Source organism: Pelophylax lessonae, assembly GCF_965119305.1.
Source record: "Pelophylax lessonae genome assembly, chromosome: 2".
Taxonomy (NCBI): domain Eukaryota; kingdom Metazoa; phylum Chordata; class Amphibia; order Anura; family Ranidae; genus Pelophylax; species Pelophylax lessonae.
Genome location: NC_138769.1, coordinates 483,174,866 through 483,202,256, shown reverse-complemented (window position 1 = coordinate 483,202,256; position 27,391 = coordinate 483,174,866).

The following is a 27,391-nucleotide window of genomic DNA, read 5'->3' as shown; positions in this document are numbered from 1 at the left end:
GCCTAACGATCAAAATAGACAAGGGAACTATATGGGGACCCCTGTAACCCGCTCTCATCTAATTAGGAGGGTTACATATAAGTTACCAATGAGAGGCCCTTACAATCAATTTGCATCTCACCAACAACGTAATAATGGCAAATCTCCTTATAGACCCCCCATCCAAGAAACCGGGGATGGGGGAGGTAACCCCAATAATGCCACCTGGTACCAGGTATATCAATCATCCCAATATCACAATAGAGGAGATGATTTTGATTCTGGATATATTGTGGCCACACACAACAGATTCTTTCCGTTACAAGAAATAGGAGCCCCTGGTAATAACCATGGACCCAGATATAATTAATTTGGTTATGGCAACAGACAGAAAGGTAACAATTGGAACCAATACAATGAGGCTCAGAATATTCAAAGGGGACAATATGCAGGCAACCCCAGGGGGAACTATGTCCCACCATATCACAATAACAACTGAGATAATCGTGATCAGGGTTTTCCTTGTCCCAATCATGGAATGAAAAGACCTAAAGAACAAAAAGAGGAACTCGAGGGGGGAGGAGGATACAATCCAAAAAAGAAAAGAACATAAAATGGGAGGGAATCTACAATCCCAGCAAGCAAACATTGTCAGAGGCTGAAAAAACTATACTTGATAAGGGTCTGAAATTTGCTCCACCATGTAGGATGAACAAGTTTTAGACCTACCTGGATGTGCACAAATATGTTCGTAAATTGAATATTAAATGTCATCTGCTTACCAACCCTATGAAAGAGAATAGGATTGTGTCGGGAGACATCCAACATTCAAATTTGGCTAATGCCTTCCTATTCAATCCCCCTGGGGGGCTTGGCATCCTTACTAAAGGTTTTTAGAGATGTTGTCCTTAGATTTAATCAAAATCCAAAATGGCAAAATGCTAAAAAATTTAGAACAAGGACTAGATGTGCTCTGTAAAAATAAATGACTGGTCATTCGACCAGCGGATAAAGGGGGGGGGGGATTGAGTGACAGGGAGACCTACACTCTTCTAAGCAGGGATTCAAAGATGGTGTACTAAATAAAAAAGAAAAGCAATTTTTGATACCCAGTGCCCAACGTACACCTATTATATATTACCTCCCAAATATCCATAAAACTGTTACTTGCCCCACCGGTCACCCCATAGTGAGTGGCATTGACTCTGTGACATCTCAGGTGGGCAAGTACATAGATTATTACTTATAGCCCTTGGTACAGAAAATGCCATATTATATTAAGGACACAGAGCACATTATTAATATCTTGTCCAACTGCCAACCTAGTGATGGCATGTGGTTGGTTTCTGCTGATGTCACCTCATTATATACTATTATACCACATGACCTTGGGTTGACAGCAGTTGAGTATTATCTTGATATAGATTCAGGCCTCCCCATTAAGTAAATTAACTTTCTAATGGAACTTAGATATGCTGCATCCCATAATTATTTCTATTGGGAAAATCAGTTCTACCGCCAAGACAGAGGGGTAGCTATGGGAGCAAAATATGCCCCAAGTTTTGCCAATTTGTTGATAGCCAAGTGTAAGGAGGATGTAATCTATTCCCACCAGAGACCAGAATTGGTCCTGTTGGTTATATAGACGACGTTCTCCTCCTATGGAAATGAGATAATAGTGGTTTCCATGAATTTATGGAATCTCTAAATAGTAACACTAGGGGTAAATTTTTAAACTACCAAGCAAGTAGGGAAGCTATCCACTTCTTGGATCTTAAGATTCAGACTGAGACAGAGAGGTTTGTCATGTCTACCTACTTTAAACCAACGGAAAAGGAACTACTATATTCCTCTTGACAGTTGCTATCATAAATCATGGCTAAAATCTGTCCCCAAAAGCCAATATATAAGATTGAGAAGACATTGTTCAGATGTGGAGGAATATAATCAACAGGCTGCAGTATTGACTAAAAGGTTAATAGAAAAGGGGTATGAGGTACACACTCAACTCATTGGTGGACCAGACCAAACAATTGGATTTAAGTATAATCCCAAACAAACAGATATCATAGGAAAATAAAAAAGAACATTCTCTTACCTTAATTGCGACTTACTCCACTGGCAGGTGAAACGCCTCATACAAAGACATTGGCACGTTCTGTGTAATGATTGAGTGCTGGGGGATCTTTACCAGCCACACCTGAAGTGGACTTTTAAGGAGTACCCACGTTGAGGGATAGAATTGCCCCTAGCGTGCTCAATCAACCTAACAAGCCAACTTAATTTTTTCAAGACCCTGTTGGCTATTACAAATGTTATACTTACTGTCTCATAAATATACACACTGGTGCCATCAACATACTTGAAAATTCAAGGCTATTTATAGCTGTATTTTCCTTCCAATGCCTGTAATAAAAAAGACAATATTGCATTACTTGAACCAGTAGAGATTAAAGTAAAAATGTGTTTTTTATCCTAATTGCATTAAGGTAAAAAACACCTCAATATGTGACCTACCCACTCCAATCAATCCTTTTGCAATTTTTCAGAGTACTAGAGGAACTAAATTCATCAATTCTTCTGTTTTTACACCCATTCAAAATGTAAAATTGAATCCTTTATCACTTGTTCTACCACCAGAGTTGTATATTTATTACAGTGTCCGTGTGGATTACAGCATGTGGGCAGGACCCAGCAGGCCCTACAAATTAGACTTAATGAACACATAAATAATATAAGAAAGGGTTTTGCGAACCACTCAGCTTCCAAGCATTATGCTCTTGTCTATAATAGGCACCAAACACCATCTTTTTGGGGATAGATATAAACCACATTGGGGGGGGGGGGGGAGGAATGTCTAGTGATACGAAGCTTCCAATTGTAAATTAAGTGGGTTTTAAAAATTAAATGTTTTTCCCCTTTAAGCCTTTACGTTGACGTAGATGTTAATGCCTTTGTTGATAACTCTTGAAGAATCTGGTTAACACTTTTAGGGCTCTATCAGGTTATCATGTGTCATCTGGGTTCAAGTACTTTAGGTTTATTTGTCTGTTTTGATGCCCTTTGTAGCAACATATAACAGCATGGTCTGGACTTTGGGGATTTTTTTTATATTTTTATATATTTTTAATCAGAATAAAGAGTTCATAAAATACTCATATACTGTCCCCTAATTTGAGTTTTTAAATATGGGCAATATTGGCCACTAAATATCTGACCTGTAATACTTACCTCCACCCATGGGAGGGCAGCAGGGTTAATTTCACTTAACATGTCATAGGGTCTTAGTATATCAGTTCGATAGACTCATATACATTGTGAAAAGTGTATCTGAAGGGACGGTCAAGATTAATCTACGAGTCAAGATTAACTGTTTTGGTGTTCCTTGTTTGCATTGTATTTTATTTTGGTATTGTACAATACGAGGCTTGGATAAAGCCCCGTCAAGGACTTGGGAACCAAATCAAGCCTTGGTTAGCTGCTCGGTTATATATGGCGATCGCATGGTGCGTCACCTGTGCCTCAGGATTACATCATCTATGATGAAATGCGTAGGATGGAGGACATGCTGATGTCATCGCGGTTTACGAGTCCCGGAAGTGCGGGTGATTTCTCTTTTAGCGACCCGGCAGGAGATTGAACGCATTTATAATTTTATTTAAGGTACGTGTGTTTTTTGTTACCTTTAATAAATGATATTCGGTTTCACACTATGTGGAGCATCCTTTTGTTTTTGAGCCTACTTATACGGATGCTGCTATTGGATGACTGACGTCACTATAAAGCTGGAGAATCCAAAGGAATACTGCTACAAGGCCCTGGTGGGGTAATCAGCCAAATAGCACTGCTGGTCTTCTGTGACAAGAGGTCCAGTACTGCTGGTAAGCAGGCATTTGTATTATTTCTTTGCTGGCAGTGTCTTCGGTGGTCAGCCATACTTGGTGGCGGAAGGTGATTTTTGCCATTTTGTACAGTGAACCACTTATGATTTAGCACCTGCAAGTTGAGATTCTACCAACTTGAAATACCTACACACGACTTTTCACAGCCTATCTATATACTTACTATTCCTTGTGATAGCAAATACAGTATCTCCCATAAGTGAGTACACCCCTCACATTTTTGTAAATATTTTATTATATCTTCTCATGTGACAACACTGAAGAAATGACCCTTTGCTACAATATAAAGTAGTGAGTGTACAGCTTGTATAACAGTGTAAATTTGCTGTCCCCTCAAAATAACTCAACACACAGCCATTAATGTCTAAACCACTGGCAACAAAAGTGAGTACACCCCTAAGTGACAATGTCCAAATTGGGCCCGAAGTGTAAATATTTTGTGTGGCCACCATTATTTCCAAGCACTGCCTTAACCCTCTTGGGCATGGAGTTCACAAGAGCTTCACAGGTTCCACTGGAGTCCTCTTCCACTTCTCCAGGACGACATCACGGAGCTGGTGGATGTTAGAGACCTTGCGCTCCTTCACATTCCATTTGAGAATGCCCCACAGATGCTCAATAGGGTTTAGGTCTGGAGACATGCTTGGCTAGTCCATCACCTTTACCCTCAGCTTCTTTAGCAAGGGAGTGGTCGTCTTGGAGGTGTGTTTGGGATTGTTATCATGTTGGAATACTGCCCTGCGGCCCAGTCTCTGAAGGGAGGGGATCATGCTCTGCTTCAGTATGTCACAGTACATGTTGGAATTCATGGTTCCCTTAATGAACTGTAGCTCCCCAGTGCCAGCAGCACTCATGCAGCCCCAGACCATGACACTCCCACCACCATGCTTGATTGTAGGCAAGACACACTTGTCTATGTACTCCTCACCTGGTTGCCGCTACACACTCTTGACACCATCTGATCCAAATCAGTTTATGTTGGTCTCATCCGACCACAGGACATGGCTCCAGTATTCCATGTTCTTAGTCTGCTTGTCCTCAGCAGGCTGTTTGCAGCCTTTCTTGTGCATTATCTTCAGAAGAGGCTTCCTTCTGGGACAACAGCCATGCAGACCAATTTGATGCAGTGTGTGGCGTATGTTCTAAACAGCACTGTTAGGCCGACCCTCCACCGCTTCAACCTCTGCAGTAATGCTGGTAGCACTTATACATCTATTTTCCAAAGACAAACTCTGGAAATGATGCTGATCATATGCACTCAACTTCTTTGGTTGACCATGGGGAGGTTGTTCTGAGTGGAACCTGTCCTGTTAAACCGCTGTATTTTCTTGGCCACTGTGCTGCAGCTCAATTTTAGGGTCTTGGCAATCTTCTTATAGCCTAGGCCACAGGTGTCAAACACAAGGCCCGCGGGCCGAATGCGGCCCCCCAGGCCATTTAATGTGGTCCTCGCAGCTGTAGGACCCTCCTTGTCTCTGCCCCCACCTTGTCTATGTAGTTGGCAGCAGAGAGGATAGAACTCCTTTGCCAGATCCTGCACTCTCTGTGCAGCTGGAGATAGGCTCATCTTTGCCGAATCCCCCCCCCTTCTCAGCAGTCCACAGCAGAGAGGAGGGCAGAACTCCTCCTGCTCTGGACATCTACTCTTACAGATATAACCGGCCCTCTGAGGGCAACCATAATGCTGATGCGGCCCGCAATGAAATTGAGTTTGACACTCCTGGCATAGGCCATCTTTATGTGGAGAAACAATTATTTTTTCAGATCCTCAGAGAGTTCTTTGCCATGAGGTGCCATGTTGAACTTCCAGTGACCAGTATGAGAGAGTGAGATCAATAACACCTAATTTAACACCTCCTCCCCATTCACACCTGAGACCCTGTAACACTAACAAGTCACATGACACCTGGGAGGAAAATGGCTAATTGGGCCCAATTTGGACATTGTCACTTGGGGGTGTACTCACTTTTGTTACCAGCGGTTTAGACATTAATGGCTGTGTGTTGAGTTATTTTGAGGGGACAGCAAATGTACACTATTATACAAGCTGTACACTCACTACTTTACATTATAGCAAAGTGTAATTTTTTCATTGTTGCCACATGAAAAGATATTATAAAATATTTACAAAAATGTGAGGGGTGTACTTTTTTGAGATACTGTATGTTTTAGTATAATTTTTTAGCGCAACTCTGTTCTATTTATATTTACAGTTTGTGATGATATCAAACAGTAGAGTTTGCTGCTTTATGTAAAATTATACACTGTGCTTTGTTTTCTGTTCATGTTTGTACACTCTGCTTTCCAAGTTCCACATTGGCTCACTTCCCATCCCCTCTAGTGTAACTGTGAGGTAGCTACCCTCTCCCACCAATATTTTTTCTTTCATGACTGGGGGACTGCTAAGGTCAGTAATTATAAAAAAAAATTGTGCAGCGCTGTGATCATAATAATCATATATAAAAGTCCCAAAATTCAATGAAGGTGATAGTCCCACAACCATCAGGAGATTCTGATGTAGACCCAGTGGCACCTCTCACACTCAAATTCTTCTTACTAGATCTCATGTGCCCCCTGTAAAATTGGTCAACTAAAGCCTGCGTGTATACCGGCTCACTAGCCACAGTAGTAAGGGAAGATCGGTATCAGATATAGTCAGGAAGTACTTCCATGGGGTGTAATTGACTCCAGCAAAGTTGTGACATTAAAAATAAAGATTAGCCAACATAGCGCGATACCTTATAAACTAAAAAATTATTAAAACAATTGTAGGTACACTCACATTATCAGCATAAATACATGCATTGATTGGCATATCAAATGCTAGACCTCCTCGACATCCAGAAGTTAAAATGGCCGACTTGTGATCGCATGCATAGTGGTGTGCATACGTCCTGCCCAAGGTCAGTAATTAGTCACTGGTGCAAACTCACCTGCAGTGTATGTACACTCAGGGCTGGATTTTCAATTAGGCACTGTAGGCATGTGCCTACTGGCGCCCTTCCTAGAGGGGTGCCCGTCTGTATGATCAGGGCTGCGCTACCAACCATTCCTCCTGGCCGGGACTATGCGCACACTGACCACAGGATCTGATCTTCTTCCAGGACCCCTATAGGGAACCCTGGGGGCAGTTGATGCGCCCTGATCTCCAGGTTACAGGAAAATGCCGCTCCAAGCACCATGGACCCCGCTCCCGCTCCTCTGTCTCCTCTCTCTCACCTCTTCCAACTTTTTTCTGTCTCCTCTTTCCTCATAATGTGTGTAGTCCCACACTACATCTTCATTGCTGAGCCATCCCCACCTGGGAACTACATTCCCCCCCATCAGCCCCCTTCAGCTCTTGGGTTTGGTTGGTGGAATGTTCTCCCTCAGGCTGTGGCTGCAGCCTATCACAGCTCCTTTCTCCTCAGGAAGTGTGTGGGACTTCCGGTAGCCATGGATGCAGCCTGTGTCAGTGTCCCTTTTTCCCCTCATGGCCATGCCATCCATATCAGCAGAGGAGGAGGATGACAACAGCATCATGAGTGTCACTTTGTGACAGCCTGGGCCATGTGGCTGCAAAAGCAGCTGTGATTATGTCTGGATGACAGAGCGCCCTGGCAGGCAACAGCACATGTACGGGGAGGCTCGGTGGACTGCAGCAACCCGGGGACTCTCAGAGGGGCTTGCTCCGCTCTGTTCCGGCGGTTCTTGGTGGTTTACCCACAAAGACAGCCTGTATGTCATCATGCTGTAAATTCAGCTGGAAAAACACAGACATGACAAGGTCAGCTAAGAAAAAAATATTGAAAGGTAAATCTTTTTAATAAACTACTGTGATATACAGTATTAAAACCCAATCTCACTCTCCCTCTCTCCCCTCAACTATGATGTAAGAGGAAACACTGCGGACCCTCATGTAAAGGGGAACGCTGCTGACCGTGATGTAAAGTAAGGGAGGGGTCTTTAGTGACCAGAGACCACCTTCCATCAGAGTTGGAAAAAAAAGGTGGGGGGGGGGGCACTTCAGAATTCTGAACTTATACCTTATGCTAAAGTGAAGTAGTTCACAGCTCATGGTGGGTGAGTGCACTTTTGACCTTTCATCTTGGGTGCTAAAGGACCTTTTTCTACCACTGCACCCACCCAGTTGTGTCTGCAAGACTGCGTGATGACTTTACGTTATCATGGGGCCAGCCAGTAGAGAGTTTACCACAAAAAGGAGCATTTAATTACTGTTTAACAATGTAAGGGGGTCAATAACCACCAATGTGAGGGGGCCCATCACAAGTGACCACCAATGCAAAGGGAAAACCACTGACCGCAAATGTAAGGGACACTTCTTTATGACACATCAATGTAAAGCAAAACTACTTTGTACACAAATGTAGAGGCGCTTCACTACTGACCACCAATGAAAGAGCTTACTTCTCTACTTGTTGCCTATAGTGATGAGCTTAATTGGTCAGTTGAGGGTACTTTTAGGGGGCTTTACCAAAGTTTGGATGCTAAATCCAAACCCCACTGAAATCTATGGGAGCTGAATCTTATAAATAAGTAATGACCATATTCTAGGCTAATGGCCAAGTGATTGTCAAAAAAGTGCATGGCAAAATGAACAAAAATTTGGCAAGAAGCAGTGATTTTTTTAAACATTATTAAAAAAACTCCTTTTAAAGTAAAACATTAAAAAAGCTAAATTCCTTTAAATAAAATCTTGGGGAAATTCCCTGAACCTGTCTATGAAGTAGCACATAAAAACAATGTATACAACCTTTTACAGGAAAAGTGGCATTTACAAAGAAAATGAAATGCTGTTTAAATTGTCAATAATTGACAAATGTAAAATAATGACCAAGGATTCCCTTCATCTATACCAGGAAATTATCCTAGATGAGAGACTGATATAGCTACTAATTGGATTTTAATAACATATTAATGGGGTATATAAGAGTGATCCTGTGAGCTACTATGTCTTAAAACTGCAGCCTGCACTAATCACTCCCCAATCAATTAGTGTGAAAAACAAATGGTAATCATTAAAAGTGCTACGCAGCAATATTAATGGGGTACTCCACTGGAATGAATTGGATTTTAATGAGATAATAATAGGGGGCAGTGCATCTAAAAATACATACAGTACCCTAAACCTTGGGTCTGATATGGATGTCAAGAGGGACCCCATATAAAAAAAACAGCATTTTGTTCCCTCAAATTCAATAGCAGACCTTCATGCAACCTGGAGGGGTGGGGGCAGGCAGCACCACCCTGAACCATACCAACCACATGCCTTCAACATGGAGAGGGTGCCTTGCTAGGGGGGACTCCCTGGCAAAGTAAATCTTCCCTATGTTGATGAGGACAAGGAGCCCTTCCCCACAACCCCAGGCTGGTAGTTATGGGGGTCTGCGGGAGGGAAAATCTTCTCCACTGACCACCAATGTAGAGGAATTGTATTTTATTTTAAAGGGGAACTTCACTGATCACCAGTGTAAGAGGGAACATTACTAACCACTATAGTAAGGGGAAACTTCTCTACAGGCCACAAATTTAGGGAGGTGGGCATTTATAGTATCCACCAAGGTAATAAGACATGCTTTATATTAACCACCAATCACTACCAACATAAGGGGACATTTATCTACTCATCAACAATCTAAGCGGACACTATTCCACTGACCAATATTGTAAGGGGGAGCTTTTCTGCCAGGGATGAGCTAAGTGTTTGGCCTGAACATAAGTTGGAATTGCTCTGCCTAACGTCATGTCTGCAATGCACTGCCAGAAGCATCATTGGCCTGAGTTTTGCATGCTACCTCAGCTCAAGTTCAAGACTTTAGCTAATGACGGTTTTAACTAGGGATGCGCCAATACCGAGTAGGAGTACTGATACTTTTTCTCAAGTACTCGCCGATACCAATTATGGATGCCCATTTTTAGTGTCATGTGACATTTTTAGGGCTCGTTCACACCATACATGCATGAAAACTGATGTGAAAACCGCACAATTTTCCCTTGCAGAGACATCAGTTTCACATCAGTTTTGATGTGCACTTCAGTGACATTTTACAGCCTGTTCACATATGTGCAGGCCAGTTGCAAAGCGATTTGAAAAATTGTCTTGTGCAATTTCAGTCCAGTTCAGGTGCGCTTTATAATTTTATATACTACAATTGGCATTGGAATCGCACCTGAACCATTGAACGAAATCGCAAACCAGCCTGCACATATGTGAACTGAAGGTATCGGTTTTAGTATTGGAGCATTTCCACGAGTACAACTACTCATGCAAGTGCTTAGTATCGCCAATACCTGTATCTGTATCGGTGCAATGCTAGTTTTATCCTAAGTTGCAGCCCACACACTATAAAGGTATACTTTTCCAGCATCCCTTTTCCAGTATGTTTGAAGTTTAGTGAGAGACAGCTGATATTGCTTTTAGGGAGAGAGCTGGTTTAATGTAGCTTACTACTACTACAGTGTGCTTTACAGTACTCAGTGCTATATACAGTACCCTATACAGTGATGTATATTTGCTACTGATTCTTTGCAGCGAAAAACAATTTTTGTGGCAAGGGAGAGTGAAGTGTAAGCCCGCCTACATTCACTGCGATTTCCTTAGACCCAACAGTTCTTTTTAGGACTACCATCTTTTTGTATGTGGGTCAGCGAAAGGTTCTGTTTCTGTGTTTCTGCTATTTATTTATTTTTTTATTTTGTGATTTTGTGGTGTTTCTTTGCTTTTCTTTATTAGTAGTTAGTTGCACCATAAGGAAATAAAGGAGTTTATTTTGCTTGTAGTGTTCCCAGGTTTATGTTAGGGTTTTTTTGTGTTTAAGCTTCATTTTATTTTGTTAGGGTCCTTCATTGTATTTGGTCATCATCATCATCAGCATTAATCTGTTGGTTTCTCCACAACAGCAGTCCTTTGTTTGCAGTGGAGCTTATTGAGGTACTGTTTAGTCCACTAAAGCAGTGGTCCTGATTTTAGGTATTACCTTGGGGAGATGCAGACTAGAGTACTGCAATCACTGAGCAGCAAATGATATCACCTGGGATGTATTTCAGTTATCTTGAAAATCTGGCCTGTTAGTGGGCCCTGTAGGCCAGGGTTGAGGACCACTGCACTAAAGCATCACAGCTTAAAGTGCACCTAAGCATCAAAGTTTACAGTACACCCAAGAACCACTTTTACCCAACACATCTCTTCCAATAGCTGCAAATAAAAGTATGGAATAAAACCCACGCAATCAGTTTGGTATGAGTAAGCACATACTAGAGTGAAATGCATTACACTTCTCTCTCAGTCCCTGTTGCTGTGATTGTCTTATTGTGGATTTAACTTCAAAAAAAGCTTGGATTTTTTGGACTTTTGTATTCCAGTGTGCAGCCATCTTCTTTGTTTCATAACATGTTATCAGCATCATATCTGGTAGACCTACAGGGAAAGGCAGAAGTTCCCATGCAACTACGAAGGGGGTGAATATCTGCTGTGGACTTAGTGGACATGTGCTTATGGACGTGGTACATCATTTCCAGACAGGGCAAATTTGCCATTTTTTTTTGGGTGATGGGCATCCTATAAAGACCGAAAACACAGAGAAGTTGGTAGAGTTGCTAACCAAGCCTTTATCATTCTTTTCCTCTGTCATCCAAGTGAAGACTAGCTTGTAGTTCACTGCAGCTGCCAAACTGTCCTATTTACCCTCCTCATCCAAAGCTGCTCCTGCCATTGCCCCGCAACTGTTATAGCAGAGTCTGCTCAATTTTTTTAGCATGGTGTGAGCCACTTGCTGCAAGAGGATGCACAGAAATGATTGGGCTCTGATGTTGGGGAGGAGAAGAATAAGAGCCTAGCAGGAGGGGACAACAGGCAGGGAGAATCAATTGGCAGTGATGTTCTCACAGCTGTTCTGTACTGTTAGGTTGGCCCCAGTGAAAACGGGATGATGATGAAGACCCTGACTCTTCCTGGGTGCCCAATATAGCAGAGGAGGAAAGTGAGGGAGGGGCACTGCCCCAGCAAAGGCAGCATGGCATCCAAGGGCAGTTTGCAGAGAAATGGAGGGAGCATGGGGTTCCTGTCTGAGTGATGCCTTTAAAAATGTGTCAGTCCTGCTGCCAACATTTATCAGCAGTGGCTATATCACATGGTGGCCATTTAAGCCCCATACACACAGGCCAAATGTCTAGAGACAACGGCCAGTTAAAAATAAAAAAACGGCTGCGTGTGTATGTCAGTCTGTCCGGCAGAAGCCTGCCATTCGGCTGGAAAACCAGCATCTGACTAACTCCCGATCAGCGCTCTCAGTCAATGGCAGAGAGTGTTCTGGCAGACAACCATGCACAAAAAAACTGTAGTGTGTACCCAGGTTTATCTGGGGATAAGAGCACATTGAGAGACCCTCCTAACAGATGATTCCCTTGACTACTGGTTCAAGAGGAGAGACCACTGCCCAAGGTTTGCCAAGCGTGCAATTGAGCTGCTGACCTGCCTTGCAGCCAGCATGCTCTCAGAATATGCATTTAGTGCTGTGGGGGGGGGTGGGGGGGGGGCTTTGTGACAGCTCTCTTCCTCTTGAATTGCCGCTGATGAAAACTATTTAAGCTTTGTGCAGAAAATCGGTATAATTTCTAGATTATGTGTCAGAAAATAACGGTCTGATTGTTGCTGAATGAAAAAGAACATATCCCCGCATCCTAAACTCTATTCTCTTAAAAAAATAAATAAATAAAGAAAGAAATGTTAATGTGCTTCAAATCTGTAATTCAAGCAGCTGTGTTTACATTCCAGGACAGTGCCTGTGTTCTGGAAGTCAACTTCTATACGTGTGGGAGCGATATCATCCCGCACTGGCCAATCGAAAATTGGTACCAGGAGGAAGACATGGAGAAGGTTCCGGGGATGGTGAGGGACCTTGCGAGGTCCAGCAGAGGTACATATTGCAGACTTCTGTTACAGCAGGGATAAATATTGCAGGCTTTAGTTCTACTTAAGGGGGTACATATCCACAGATCATATAAAAAGTTTGCTAAAGGTTGAAATCCACAAATTAGCAGCTAACACACCTTTAGTTATAAAAATTGTAAAACTATATAAATAAATACAGTGTAGTGCAGCTCTATAAAGAGACAGTTCATAACGTCCAATAAGGATGTGATCCCATATACATCTACAACTGGATAAATCCTTCGTGAATACGTGAATAATTGTTATCAAATCACCCCGTGCTTTATCTTCACACACAGTGATATATCTATCACCGAGCAAAGTGCCTACTCACCTCCATACAGATAAACCAAAGCTTATCTCCTTACAACCCGGATCAATGGCTCCTTTCTCTTTCTAAAGGGTATACATGCTCACGTCCTCACAGGCCTTCATACAGATACACTGCAGCCTATCTCCTCACAACCCGGATCAATGGCTCCTTTCTCCTCCTAAAGGGTATACGGGCTCACGTCCTCACAGGTCTCTCCAGAAAGTATGTATTAAGGCAAAAGGACAAAAATAGTGTACTACTGCAAAATCAATTTATTAGACCCCACTTGAAATGACACTTACAAAAAGGTATATTAAAACATGTGTTGTAAATAACATCCGGCTCACCTCCACACGGCGTGATTCCCATAAACATCACTGAGCTCCACTGCTCCCCTAGACACGTATCACAACGTGACTGGGCTTCCTCAGTAGGTGGAGCGTCGAGCTACTTGTGACATTATATAGCCTCAGACCAATCTCTATAGTAACCAATAAACAATCTCATGGGGACCGGAAGTGAGATGCTGTTCTCATACCATAAGTCTGCCGGAACTTAACAGCTGGGGAGACCTCACTCCAGCAACTCCCCAGCTGTTAAGTTCCACCCACTGAGGAAGCCCAGTCACTAAGGATTTATCCAGTTGTAGATATGTATGGGATCACATCCTTATTGGACTTTATGAACTGTTCCTTTATATAGCTGCGCTACACTGTATTTATTTATATATTTGTTTTAAATGGTGTTGTGCAATCACTTGCACAGTGTTTGGCCGGTCAGCTATCTTGTCTATTGTTTCAGTGTATTTATTTTATTTTATTTAGTTTATTTTTACAACTTTTGTGTTTGCGCTGTTTGATATTATTTATTTACAAAAATTGTAAAAACTAAATTAAAATGCAGTGCTCATAAAACAAAATCAAAACAAAACTAAAAACAGTCCAGGGTTTGTAGGAAAACTCCTCCAGGTGAAAAAAACAATTAGTGATTACACACCAGTGCCCAAATTAGAGGTGTACCAGAACAGTGTGACCTTCCAATGAGAAGTCATATAGCGCTTAAAAGTGATTAGTTTAAATCCTGGATACATGGTGCTGCCACTTCACTCCACAATACATATCGGAGGCCATTCATGGGAATGTGCATGGAAAAACGAGAAAGCTTCACATAGTGTAAAATCAGTGGTTTCAAATCTGAGTATTATGTTTTTTTTTAACCACTTGCCAACCACGCTATAGCTAAATGATGGCTACAGTGTGGCCCATCAGTTCTGGGAGGACATCATATGATGTCCTCCAGTGATCACAGATTGTCCTCCTTACACAGCTGATCATAGATCAGGGTAAAGAGCCAATCAGCGGCTCTTTACCATGTGATCAGCTGTGTCCAATCCCAGCTGACCACGATGTAAACACAAACCAGTTATTGCCATTCCTTTCCCCACTCTGACAGTGTGAGGAGAGGAGAGCTGATAACCGGCTAGTGTGAAAGGGACATCTATAGTGATAATCAGGGCACTATTTTCAGTGTCTTGATTATCAGTGCAGTCCCAACAGTGTCCACCAGTCCTGCCAATCAGTGCCCATCAGTGCTGCCAATCAATGCCCACCACTGCTGCCAATCAGTTTCCACTGGTGCTGCCAATCAGTGCCCACCATTGCTGCCAATCAGTGCCAACCAGTGCCTCTTTATCAGTGTCATCTATCAGCGCCCATCAGTGCTGCTTACCAGTGCCTTCTATCAGTGCCACATATCAGTGCAGCCTCATCAGTGCCTCCTCATTAGTGCCCACCAGTGCCACCTCATCAGTGCCTATCAGTGTCCATCAGTGCAGCCTATCAATGCCAATCAGGGCAGCCTCTTTTTTTTTTTTTCAGTCTTTTTTCGTTTATTTGTTTATTTAGCAAAAAATAAAAAACCCAGTGGTGATTAAAGATTGTGTGAAAACAATGATAAAAATGTAGTTTGGGTACAGTGGTGCATGACCTTGCAATTGTCATTTAACCACTTTCCGACCGGCCCATGGTCGAAAGACGGCTGCAGAGTGGTTGTATAGTTCTGGGAGGGCGTACATGGATGTCCTCCGAGAATCGCGCTCCCGCGCACCCCCTGGGGCGCGCACACGGGAGTGTCCGTGCTCGCCGGGTCCCGGGTACCCGACGCATCACGGATCGTGGTAAAGGGCCAATGAGAGCGGTCCTTTACCACGTGATCGCTCCGTCCAATGACGGAGCGATCACGTCACAACAAACCGGCGCATGTCCGGTTCATTTCTCTCCTCTCTCTCGGTACACGTGCGAGGAGAGGAGAGAAACTGCAGCTGCACGCCTCCTCTGCCTCAACTGTGCCCAATTAGTGCCTCATCCGTGCCCCATCCATGCCCCATCAGTGCCCCATCCATGCATCATCCATGCCTCATCCATGCATCCTCCGTGCCTAATCCATGCATCATCCGTGTCACATCCGTGCCCACCCATGCCACCTCAGTGCTCATCAATGCCACACCCGTGCCCACCCATGCCACCTCAGTGCTCATCCATGCCACATCCGTGCTCATCCATGCCTCATCCATGCCACATCCGTGCTCATCCATGCCTCATCTGTGCCACATCCGTGCTCATCCATGCCTCATCCGTGCCACATCCGTGCTCATCCATGCCACATCCATGCTCATCCATGCCACATCCGTCCTCATCCATGCCACATCCGTGATCATCCATGCCTCATCTGTGCGACATCTGTGCCTGCCCATGTCATCTCAGTGCTCATCCATGCCACATCCATGCTCATCCATACCACATCTGTGCCCACCCATGCCACCTCAGTGCTCATCCATGCCACGTCCATGCTCATCCATCCCACATCTGTGCTCATCCATGCCACATCAGTGCTCATCCGTGCCACAATCATGCCACCTCAGTGCTCATCCGTGCCACATCCATGCCACGTCAGTGGTCATCCGTGCCACACCCATGCCACTTCAGTGCTCATCCGTGCCACGTCAGTGGTCATCCGTGCCACATCAATGCCACGTCAGTGCTCATCCATGCCATGTCAGTGCTCATCCATGCCACATCAGTGCACATCCGTGCCACATTAAAGCCACGTCAGTGCTCATCTGTGCCACATCCATGCCACATCAGTGCTCATCCATGCCACATCCATGCCACTTCAGTGCTCATCCATGCCACGTCAGTGCTCATCCAGGCCACATCCATGCTATGTCAGTGCTCATCCATGCCACATCAGTGCTCATCTGTGCCACATCAATGCCACGTCAGTGCTCATCCGTGCCACATCAATGCCACGTCAGTACTCATCCATGCCACGTCAGTGCTCACCCGTGCAACATCAATGCCATGTCAGTGCTCATCTGTGCCACATGCATGCCACGTCAGTGCTCATCCATGCCACATCAATTCCACATCAGTGCCACATCCATGTCAGTGCTCATCTGTGCCACATGCATGCCACGTCAGTGCTCGTCCATGCCACATCAATTCCACATCAGTGCCACATCTGTGCCACATCAATGCCATGTCAGTGCTCATCTGTGCCACATGCATGCCACATCAGTGCTCATCCATGCCACATCAATTCCACATCAGTGCCAAATCCATGTCAGTGCTCATCTGTGCCACATGCATGCCACGTCAGTGCTCATCCATGCCACATCAATTCCACATCAGTGCCACATCCGTGCCACATAAATGCCATGTCAGTACTCATCCGTGCCACATCCATGCCATGTCAGTGCTCATCCGTGCCACATCAATGCCACATCCATGCCATGTCACTGCTCAACTGTGCCACATCCATGCCATGTCAGGGTGCTCACCTGTGCCTCATCCATGCCACGTCAGTGCTCATCCATGCCACATCAATGCCACAGCAGGGCTAATCCATGCCACATCAGTGCTCATCGGTGCCACATCCATCCCACGTCAGTGCTCATCAGTGCCACATCCATGCCACGTCAGTGCTCATCAGTGCCGCATCCATGCCACATCGGTGCTCATCAGTGCCACATCCATTCCACGTCAGTGCTCATCAGTGCCACATCCATGCCACATCAGTGCTCATCCAGGCCACATCCATGCCACATCAGTGCCACTACAATGCTTATCAGTGCCCTACAGTGTCTCACAAAATTGTAATGGGAAGTCAGGAAATGATGATGCTCCCTGCATGTTGGGCCTCTGTATGTGGCCAGGCTGTGGAAAAGTGTGACATATGTGGTAGCCCTATACTCAGGAGGAGTAGCAGAATGTATTTTGGGGTGTCATTTTTGCTATGTACATGCTATGTGTTAGAAATGTCTTATAAATGGACAACTTTGTGTAAAAAAAAAATGCGTTTTGGTTTTCTTTCCACATTTTCCAAAAACTTGTGGAAAAAAATGACATGTTCAAAAGACTCATTATGCCTCCTAGATCATGTGTTGTGGTGTTTTCTTTCCAAAATGGGGTCATTTTGTGAGTAATTCCATTGTCCTGGTGCTCCAGGACTTTCAAAAGTGTGATAAGTCGTTAGAAAATTATATGTGTAATTTTTGCTCCTAGAATGCCTGACGGTGCTCCTTGGATGTTGGGCCTCTGTATGTGGTCAGGCTGTGGAAAAGTGTCACACGTGGTATCGCCATACTCAGGAGGAGTAGCAGAATGTATTTTGTGGTGTAGTTGCAAGTATGCCTTTACAGTGTGTAAGAAATAACTTCGTAATATGACCATTTTGTGAAAAATATTTTTTTTTTTTTAAAAATCTTCATTTTTGCAAAGAATTGTGGGAAAAAATTACAACTTCAAAAAAACTCACCATGCCTCTTACTAAATACCTTGGAATGTCTACTTTCCAAAAAGGGGTCATTTGGGGGGTATTTGTACTGTCCTGACTTGTTAGGGTCTCATGAAATGAGATAGGCCGTCAGTACATCAGGTGTGATCAATTTTCAATGATTGGTACCATAGCTTGTAGACTCTATAACCTTCACAAAGACCAAAAAATGTATACTTATTTGTGTTATTTTTACTAAAGATTGGTAGCAGTATAAATTTTGGTCAAAATTTATGAAGAAAAATTACTAAATTTGCAAAATTTAAAACCAAAACGAAGAAAAATGCATTTTTTTTTTACAAAATTTTCGGTCTTTTTAAATTTATAGCGCAAAAAATAAAAAACCCAATTCTGATTAAATACCACCAAAAGAAAGCTCTGTTTGTGTGAAAAAAAAGGATAAAAAATTCATATGGGGACAGTGTTGCATGAGTAATTGTCATTCAAAATGTGAGAGCACTGAAAGCTGAAAATTGGTTTGGTTAGGAAGGGGGTTTAAGTGCCCAGTGGGTAAGTGGTAAAAGTGTAACAGCTCTGAAAGCTGAAAATTGGCCTGGGCAGGAAGGGGGTAAATGTGCCCAGTAGGCAAGTGGTAAATTTTAATGGACCATTTTAGAGAAGTTCTCTTTTAAAGTTAAAAAAAAGTGTTAGCTCTAGATGTAAATTTTGTTTGCAGAAATCAAATGGGATTTTCTTTTTTTTAACTGATCATTTATGTGGCATAGTAATTCATTCATATATTTTGTTTACAAGGCAGCACATGTGTGTGCAGTGTATAAAGCAAGTAGGTTCAGGTTTTGTTTAGCATTCCCCCTTTAGGCTAATAAGAGCGCCCCAGGTCTTTCGCAATCCTAGCAATGCTCCTGCCATGCACACCTATCTGCACAGTTTATATACTTATCACTAAATTCACATACCTGCTTTATGCATACCTAACGTTACCCCTTGTTTTGCACAACCCTAGAAATGCTACTGCCATGCAAGTCTGTATGAACAGTTTTTATACTATTTACATACCTACCCCATACACATGCATCTTGCTTTTAGATGTGCACTATTCAGTGAACACTTATTTCTCTGCTAAGCATCTCCAAATGCACACATGCTACAAGCACACACATTACATGTAGTCTACAGAAGGCTGTGACTCCTAATGAGGAGTCGCTTCAATGGTCTGGCTCAAAAGTTTGGCCCCAGGTTTTCTTGGCTAGGATAAGTCAGAAGAGAACAGCTGTGACTTCACCTATTAGCCCCGATGTCTTTCTGAGGAGACGGCTGGAGTTAAACATCCCACAATGTGCTCTCTGGGGCGTCTCCAGCCTGACCTATACTCGCCTTTAATAGTTTCATAGGAACTTCATTAAATCAATTACTTAGTGAGCACATCATGATTTATCTGTAATTAGCACTGAAGTGCCTGCTTAAACCAGAGCACAGGACTCAGTCCATGGGGATAGATCATGCACTTAGAGTATTTTGCATGTGTCCACACTGGTAAGGATAGATATAATGACAGCACCATAAAAGTGTGAATATGGAGACAGACAGACATCATCCACACTGCCCCATAATGCAAAACTGTGAGATAAGGTTCCCATAAGCCTTTGTGGTAATGGAAATTTAAATGGTAATTAGAAATGCCAGAAGGGGACATTGAGGGTGTTATTTCAAGCTGCAATAGTAAAAGACCAGTTGTAGATTATTAAACACGCAGAGGGTTGCCAGCTGTAAACTGTTCGCAGTTGTAAAGTCTGTGGCTTCCTAAATGAATAATGTAGTCACACTAAGATTTGGTACAAGCAGTGTGGGTCAGTGCTGGCTAAACAGCTATTGATGTTGAAGTAGTTTGAGTGAACTGTGTTGCTGTTCTTGCTAATGGTAATAAGGTGACTAGATTTTTAAAATGAAATCCAGGGACATATTTATTTATTTTTTTATTGGCAAATGGTAAACTATTTGATAAGCATATTTTCCTCAAATTATATATGCAGTGTATGTGGTATGTGTTTATCGAATAATCAAGATAAAAATATAATTCTTGGGATATGACTACCAAATGTTAAGAAGATAAGATAGAGCAAACATTTTCAATGCATATTTTGTATTTTATTCTTACCAAGGAATTTTGGTTCAACAATAACAATATAAATAAACAATTCAGAACAGTAAAAGGTTGCATGGTAACAACACATAGGATACCATTGAACATAAATAATCAAATATCAATAGCCAACTATTTTAAGACTACAAATGTTGATGGAACATTTAGGTACTGTAACAACATTGAAGTAAAGTTTTTATGGTGTCAGGAGGTCCCTGGGTGAGGTCTTACCTTATGGGATTAAATCATTTTCGAACGGTTTAACCCCAAAATCTGGGTTCCAGTGTCAATCTCCCAGTAGCGCCACTGATTGGATGAAAGCAGGCAGCTGACGCTCTCAGCCAACCAGTGACTCTCATTAAAAAATTCATGCAATTATATGTCAATGTATGTGACTGTTGATGGTGTGTCTATATAATAATGTATATCTGTATGTGATTGTGTGCTATTGCATGTATGACCATGTTGCTGGTTGAATAGATTGTTGAACAGTATATGCATAAATACAAACAAAACAATAAATACCTTATTATCTGTCTAACCCTGGTTTTATACTTGGACCCTGATGGTCTAAGTCTAAGAGCTAGATGTAAGCAAATTGAGTAACTTAATAAATATATCACTGCCATTTAGGAAACGAATCATACAGAGTAATTTGTATTCTGTTATTTTAAGTTAAAGGTATTCAGTTGCCACTGCATAAGCCCTAACTGCAGACTACTAACCTCTGGATTCGGGATGGGTCGGGGGTTGACACACACTTGAAAGGCAGCTTTTTCCCTCTCACTCTCTTACTTACTAATTTCCCGCTACTACTGAGCATCATCACGTGGAAACGTAGCGTGTGTCAAGGTCAAGAGTCAAGAGGACCAGGATTCATCTGTCCTCCCTTGAAGTCACAGCCGACCTTCTCCCTGATGCAAAACAGAACCCTGCACTGCAAACAAGGATCCAATTCCTGTGACAGTGGGCCCCGTTGTGGTCAGGCTGAAAAGGGAGGTATGGAAGGATAGGGCGCCAAAATTCAAATCCAATCCATGGACAAAACCGGGGACAGACTAGGTTCGGGGACAGTGTCCTTAGTCCGGGACTGTCCCCGAAAACCGGGGACGTCTGGTCAGCCTTTTTTAACCTAGCTATACCTTGTTTTAAAACTAGGTTTTTAGGAACAAGCAGCTAGGGCAAAAGACCATGGAGCAGACATGCTAGAAGTAAAGGAAAAGTTTTATCAAAAAATATTGTGTGATATTTCTAAAGGTATAATGTAAATTAGTCTAAATAGAATTTTCCCTGAAAACATAAATAGGTGCTAAACATGCAGGCATTGCTAAATCTTACCTTTGTAAAATTTGCTAGAGAGCATTAATTTCAACCAGCATTTGCAAAGCATTGATCAAGCTTTAAGATGGCCATATATTAGAAGAATTTTAGGAACACTCGTTTGATTTTTAAATTGTTTGTGGGGTCAAATTGATGATTGCTTTTAACCACAGTGACAAGAAAATTTTAAGGAGCAGGATGGAAAATGTTATCAAATTAACACATTTCTTACAGTAAATGTGTTTCTTGTTGGGGAAATTATATTCATTCTAAAATTGAATGTTAAAAGCAAACAAAATTTCAAAAGTACTTTTAAATTACATTTCTCAGGTCATCGAATGTACTGAAGGGAATCTTCATATGACGATTTGTTTGTGAATCTACTAGTATATGACAACAGATTACTTGAAGTCCTTAAAAACACCTTTTTTTTGTTCAACTTGGAAGACTTTAAAACAGAACTTATTGGGATTTAAACATTTTTTTTAAACAAATTTAAAGCACAGTTCAGCAGGCTTCAGTAGTTTTACAGTTCCGTTATTGGATGGTTTATTTGTTGATAACAAAAACAAAATATACATTGATTGTTTGAAGGCAAATTAGGCCTTCTTTTGGCAATATTGTTTTGCAAAATTATTTAATTTTATATTTAATCTCTAGAGAAAAATATCATTCTTAATTTTTTAAAATAAGTATCATTACTAAAAGTATAAATGCTGTTCAATATTTTGTTGTTTGTTTGAGTACATTAGGGATGTTTATGGTTAACTAAGGGATGAAAGGTGTTAACCACTTGCCTACCGCCGCAAGTACATATACTGCGGCGGTCAGCCCCTCACAGGCAAAGTGACGTATGGGTACGTCACTAGCCTGTGAGACTCTGGGGAGCGAGCGCGCGCCTCCGGAGGCGCGCTCCCGCTCGGTCACGGACCCCCCCGCGCGCGTGCCCGACGGACCCGATGTCCGCAGGGCACTCACGATCGTCCGTGACAGCGGGAGAAAGGCAGGCGGCTGATGTAAACAAGCCGCCTGTCATTCTCCCCTGTGTAGGAATAGTGATCATACGGTTCTACTATGTAGGACCGTTGATCACTGTTCCTACAGCTCAAGCCACAGCCAATCACAGTTAGAATCACGCCCCTAGGGACACACACCACCCCTCCCTCTCAAAAAAAGTTAACCCCTTCACTACCAGTGTCATTTTACAGTAACAGTGCATATGTATAGCACTGATTACTGTAGAAATGTCACTGGTAACCCCAAAAGTGTCAAAAATGTCAGTCAAGGGTCCGATCTGTCCGCCCCAATGTCGCAGTCCCGCAAAAAAAAAATCGCAGATCGCCGCCATTACGCGTTAAAAAAAAAAAAACAACAAAAATGACAAAAATCTTTCCCTTTGTTAGTAAACGCGATAACTTTTGCGCAAACCAATCAAAATACGCTTTTTGCGATTTTTTTTTTTTTACCAAACATATGTAGCATAAAACAAATTGGCCGAAAATGTTAAAAAATTTTGATTTTTACATTTTTTTGGGGAATTTCATATAAAAAAATTTGAAAAATATTGTTATTTTTGCAAAATTGACGCTCTTTTTTTGTTTATAGCGCATGATCAAAAAATCGCACAGGTGATCAAATACCACCAAAAGAAAGCTCTGTTTGTGGGAAAAAAAGGACGTCAAATTCGTTTAGGTACAGCGTCGCAGGACCGCGCAATTGTCCGTTAAAGTCACGCAGTGCCGAATCGCAAAATACCCCCTGGTCAGGAAGGGGGTAAAATCTTCCGGGGCTTAAGTGGTTATAAAGAAATCAATTTTCTAAATAAAAATAGAGAATAATTTTATATACATAATATATTTATAATAAATTTTGGTCTTGTGTGAAGCTGACACAGTTCTGGAGAGAGGTGCGGAGGTTTTCCCAAAAATGTACTGATAATGTCCTTCCTGAGGACTCCTCATTTTCCCTGCTACATGATTCAGAGATAGTTTAAGAAATAACCCCTGTGCTATCACTTAAGCCCCGTACACATGTACCGATTGTCGGCCGTAAATATTCGGCCGACGACCGATCCGCCAATTGTAGGCTTGTTAGTATGATGCTTCCGACAGCCGACAGCGCACTTTCGGCCGAAAATAATCTGTCGTGTAGACATTAAAATTTTTGTTGGCCAACACCAGAACGGCCGATTGTTCGCCAGTCAGTACAGAATTCGTCCGACAATCAGCAGAAAAGAAAAAACACACGGAAAGTTAACCATCACATGACATCACTTCTGCAGTCGGCTGTTGTTGGCCGACAAAATTCGTGTTCAGTCTTTTGCAGTTTTCAACAGACACGACAGCCCTGGACAAAAGACGGCCGATCGTTCGGCCGACGATCGGTACCTGTGTACGGGGCTTAAGTAACAGATAAATCTCTTGCAGGAATCAGGTGTAAGGACAGGATCTGCTGCAGCTCTTAACTCAGCCTTTCAATTAAAACTGAATCAATCAAAGTAGGTATATAATAATAAAGCCGCGCTTATCCTAACATAATTAATATCTATAATCAATAAATATAAGTGAATAAACAATTAATAATGTGCTTGATCAATAATAAATGATTTATATATTCAAAGTACTCCTAGTGCCATCCAATGTGTAAAAATAAAATATATAATAGCATGAATAGTCCGTGAGGTGCAAACTGCTGTGACAAAGTGAGAGAAGATTATATATACATCCAGGGACGTCAATACATATACACACTGCATGATGATTTAAGCTGCAACAGATCACTGAATGGACTTGTTTTATGGGATTTTTATTTTTTATTTCATTGTTTATTAGTTTTATACATAATATTATCATCCTACTGTTACGTAGCTGTTGTGCACTTGTCACTTTGTTCACAATATATATATTTTGGAGGTACAGTTAGCCGTCACACTGGGACGAAGAGTGTATATGTATTGACGTCCCTGGATTTATATATAATCTTCTTGCACCTAGCACCTTTGTCACAGCAGTTTGCACCTCACGGACTATTCATGCTATTATATATTTTATTTTTACACATTGGATGACACTAGGATTACTTTGAATATATTAGTCATTTATTATTGATCAAGCATATTATTAATTGTTTATTCACTTATATTTATTGATTATAGATATTAATTATGTTAGGATAAGCGCGGCTTTATTATGATTCAGAGATACTATTTATAATATACGAAAAATCAGTTCTGTGGCATCTGATCAATGCTGGTAAGTCTTGTATTTCCTTAAAGTGAAAAGACCCACATCCACCGACTCTGTCACTATGGTTGTCCAAGGTGAAATATATTAATGACATGGAAGGCCTAGTCCTCTCCTTACACAACCAACTTGAAGATTATAACAAAACATGCTTCCGTTAAAACACCTTTATGTACATGGAGGAGGGAAAAGCATTACTTGAGACTATTGACATTCTGATTACTCGCTAACTACCTGTTCATCACCTTTTACTCCCTACCCCACTTCCCCCTGCCCCCTTTTTTCTGTATGGAAAAAAAAATTGGTTTCTCTTTTTTTATTGTTACCTCCCCCTTCTTTTATCATGGTCACCTCCTTTCCATAATATAGTTTCAGCCAAGAGAACCTTACCGCCATGTACCACATGGTTCTCTTTTTCTCCCTGACTTGCTTCTGATTTATATGTTCTTTGACTTTTACTGTTCTCCCTTCGACACAATTAATCCTTAGTGTTCATTAACTAGATATGTTTTCTGTTTTCTGATACTGTGACTGCTGATATCACACATGTATTCAATCGTAAAAACTGAATTTGTTTATTAAATAAAAAAAATATATATTGTTTTTACATGGAAGGTTTTTTTAACTGATGTCATGTTCAAATAAAAGGTCACCTCTTTGCACTACTTGGTAAATTAAATTGTAAATACAATATAACAACCCATTGTCACATTGTGTTACTCGAGGACTCTTGCAGACTATCTGCAAGTGTAATTTTTTACATAGGAGCGGATGTATTTTGGCAACAGTTCTTGCATTGTAATAAATAGTAGTTCCAGGTTGGCATAATTAAATTGGCAATAATAAAGGCCAAAAAGCTGTGGCAGTGGGAGGGGAGCAGGGTGTATGAGATACACTGTAGAAAAGTTGTTAAAGTTTTTTAGGGAGTGTCTGATATGACAAGGTCCTTAAGTGGTTAAAGCACAACTCCAGACAGATAGAACAAAAAAGCATAGAGTAGATGAATTTGAATTGGAATCAGCGTCTTGTACTTACCTGTGCAGCAGGAGAAACACCACTAGAGGCCAACAAAGTCAACAACCTGGCTTTGTTGCCTGACAGGACAGCGTAATTCACAGGACTGGACAGAAAGAGATGCAAACCCGTTGGCAGCTAAAACAGCTCCTATATATGTGCTTCAACTGTGAATTTGGTGGTTTAACCAGATTTCAACTTTTAAAGCTACTATCCAAACAAAAAAATAAATATACAGATAGTAGACACAGCAGTTTTACCTGTCCAAGGATATGTATGTCTGTTAATCACTTTCAGACCGCAGGGTTTCCCCCTTAATGACCAGGCCCTATTTTGCGAAAATAGAGTTTTCTTTTGGTGGCATTTAATCACCTGTGCGGTTTTTATTGTTTGCGCTATAAGCAAAAAAAAAAAAACTATATTTTTCACATTCTGCTACGTATATAACATTCCCAAAAAAAAAAAATCAAAATCAAAAGTTATTGCGTTTTTGTTTTTTTTTTACTAGTAATAGCGGCGATCTGTGATTCTTTTCGGGACTGCGACATTGCGGCGGACAGATCGGATCCCTAACTGACATTTTTGACATTTTTGGGGGTACCAGTGACATTACTACAATAATCAGTGCTAGAAAATATGCACTGTTACTGTAATAATGACACTGGCAGGGAAGGGGTTAACATTGTTGGTGATCAAGGGGTAAATTTAAGCCTAGTAGAGTGATTCTAGCTGTGGGGGGGGGGGGGGGGGGGTTGGGCTTGTGAGATGAGCACAGAGACATGTGATCCTATATAGAAGGAACACATGGTCTCTGTGATCATCCGAGGGAGAAGGACGGACGGCTGTGTTTACCGACCGACCATCCTTCTCTATCAGCGGGGAGAGATCGAGAGTATCAGGCGGCAATCGGAGCCGCCTGACACACGCGCCAGCTTCCCCGCTGATGATCGGGGGCGCAGGGACTGCAAAAAGCTGATACCAAGTAAAATTCAGGGACTAAGGGACCGTACACTGGCTGAATATTGGGCGGCATAAGCCTGTAACTAGAAATCAACCGACTTTCGGCCTGTGTGTATGGCAGCGGGTCTGACAGAAGGGCTGCAGAAAAAAGTCTGCAGATCGGCATCTGATTATGGCTGAGAGCACTGACCGGTGTGTTCTGGCGGGGGGCATCCCCCTGTGTGTAGATAACACAATTATGTGCATATAAAGAGAGAACACATTTATTGTTGTTACTTATACGACTAATTGTGATCATATTTTTATATTATTAAGCCATGTTAAGGAGCATGCCAAGGGTGACATTGACAATCTCTAACAGTTGAAATTGATTTAGCTACTTCAAGCATATACTTTGCACTATCTATATTAAACACACAAATTGCTATAGCCTTAATGTGCTTTAATCTTTATGTATTACTGTTGGGCACAATGTACGGTACTCTATTTATCTAAAGAAATAATACCTTTATACACCTTTCATTGTTCTTTCTACTTGGCATTTATTATTGAATGGATTTTTTTCATTTGGACAGGAAAGTGTTTTTGGTAAATGGTTCTTTAGTATTTGTTATGTGATTAATATGTGAAAATCAAAGAAGTTTATATAGTGCCAAACATTTTCACTGCATTTTTAGGCAGTTTAATTAAGGTCAACCTGTGCCCAAACCATGCATATTAAAGAATTTACACATTCTAAACAAGCAGTAAAAACACTTTAAAACAAGCTGTTGTTAATCTCTGTATCTACAAGCTCTA